The sequence below is a fragment of the Clarias gariepinus genome, chromosome 11 (assembly GCF_024256425.1).
Source record: "Clarias gariepinus isolate MV-2021 ecotype Netherlands chromosome 11, CGAR_prim_01v2, whole genome shotgun sequence".
Classification (NCBI taxonomy): domain Eukaryota; kingdom Metazoa; phylum Chordata; class Actinopteri; order Siluriformes; family Clariidae; genus Clarias; species Clarias gariepinus.
In genome coordinates, this window is record NC_071110.1 from 20,107,789 (window position 1) to 20,110,223 (window position 2,435).

The window sequence follows — 2,435 nt, forward strand, 5'->3', positions numbered from 1 at the left end:
TGTAGGTTTGGATTTTTTTTTCTCCCTAAATAATAAAAACCATCATTCAAAAACTGCATTTTGTGTTTACTTGTGTTATCTTTGACTAATAGTTAAATGTGTTTGATGATCAGAAACATTTTGTGTGACAAACATGCAAAAGAATAAGAAATCAGGAAGGGGGCAAATAGTTTTCACACCACTTTATTCAAAATATCGCCAACCCATTGTCATATGATTCATGCCCCCAGTGACATCATGAAATTTTAAGGATAAATGCATTGCATCCACATGGACTATAACAGCATTTTAAAATGACAAAGATTAGCAAGATTCATTCCCAAGACATCAGAACAATTCAATTCAATTCAATTCAATTTTATTTATATAGCGCTTTTAACAATGGTCATTGTCTCAAAGCAGCTTCACAAAGATGAAAGAAATAAAATAAAAAAATAATAATAATAATAAAATAATAAAACATTATTAATAATAATAAATTGTGTATGTGTGAGAAAAATGTGTCTAGCTAATAACGAGATGAATGAATGAAATTTCTCTGATGAGCAAGCCAAGGGTGACGGCGACAGTGGCAAGGAAAAACTCCCTGAGATGGCAATAGGAAGAAACCTTGAGAGGAACCAGACTCAACAGGGAACCCATCCTCATTTGTGTGATAACAGATAGAGATGATATAACACCATGCAGTTTTATGCAGCTGAGAGTACAATATAACAGAAATTCTTTAAATTAACATGAAGTCCAGTTCAGCATAGGGATGAGTCATTAGGTGCAGAGGGCAGATGGGGTCTGGATCACTGGATTATAGCGTTTTAGAAGACTGGTTAGGTATGTGGGAGCTAAACCATTTAAAGCCTTGTATGTAAGTAATACTATTTTGTAAATAATTTTAAACTGAACAGGTAGCCAGTGCAGGAATAATAATATTGGGGTTATATGATCAGAACAATGAGATCTACAGGGTGTTCCACTCAAGAGATACAGCGCCATCTGAATTCTATTGGTGTTTACGCAGCCCTCTGCACAATCAGAAGACATTACAAAGAAAAGACAGCACGCAAACTTAATCCTCGCAAAATTACTCAGTAAATTATTTAACTTAGCGCTATCACAAATTATACAACAGTAATATTTTTTGTAGTAATTTTGCCTAACGTGTCAAATATTTAATATCTTTCTCTTGTTTTTAGGGACATTGTCTTTGACATAGAAAACATTACTGATCGAAACGATGAAATAGCTGCAAGATTGGTGAAAAAGCAACTATTGCGTGACTTTGGTGTGGACATTAGCGTGCGATCCATATGCAGTGTCAGACAAAAACTTGGATGGAGGTATGGGAAAACTTAACATTGTCCCATGATCCGAGACAAAAATAAAGAGCTTCAACTTCAACAAGCTCAAAAATAGATTGAAGAGAAAGAGCTGTTTGATGACGTCATTTTCACAGATGCAACAACGGTGGCTTTGAATCCAAAACATCCTTTGAAAGTTCATGTTTGGGGGGCAATATCCAGACTTGGACCAGGACTGATTGCAATATTTGAAGGGATAATGGATCGGTCTTTCTTTGAGGAAGTTGTCATAAAAGAAACAGCTGCCCCATACATTAGGGAAACATTTGAAGTTTACTACCATTTTTTCCAGGACAATGACCCGAAGCACACTGCTGCAAGAAAAGTCATTGCCGCAGAGGGCATTAACTGGGTCAAGACTCCAGCTGAATCCCTTGATATGAATCCCATTGAGATGGTGTGGCATGCAATGAAAGACTATATAGGAAAAATGCAGCCATAGAAAATTCTGGTTTGAAAAACTAAAAGATACTATATGTAACAACTACATAAATAGATTGTTTAAAGTTTTTTCAGTCATGGTTACGAATCAGGATGAACATACCGGAATGTGGTAGATGTACAAAACACAAATTAAAGTGTAATCCGTCTTAATCTGTATTTCTGCCTATGTAATCACTCAATAAAAACCTTACAGTAATGACAACATGGTCTGATTGCATTAAATAAAAATATAAGTAAAAAAGCATCTTCAGCTTAATCTTTTAGTTGGAAAATAGCATATATTAAACTGATTAAACTAACTAATGACAAGATTGTGAAAATAGTGAAGAGTTATCACAGATCGTCTGAGCACTGGTCAAACCGGTTTTTACATGTAAATTATATTTCATACCTTTTTTGGGGAAGAGATGGCGAGAAGAGATTGAGTCAAGAGCATACTAAATCCTTCCCCCAATTTAATGCACTAACAAACATCATGCAGTCTACAGTATATTGAAGTTGTGAAGCAATCAAGGTACAATATTAAATCAGATCAAAACAGATCAGTGTATCAAAACTATTATAGTACGAGGAGGCTCCTGTTTTGCAAATCACTTTGGATGAAAAACACATTTTTTGGCCAGGAAAGCATGGCAG

General features: G+C 35.1%; 1 pseudogene; it reads left to right on the top strand.

The window, feature by feature from the left end:
- The first annotated feature begins 293 nt into the window (after positions 1-293).
- LOC128532793 (uncharacterized) lies at positions 294-1,912 on the top strand (annotated as a pseudogene).
- The last annotated feature ends 523 nt before the right edge of the window (positions 1,913-2,435 follow it).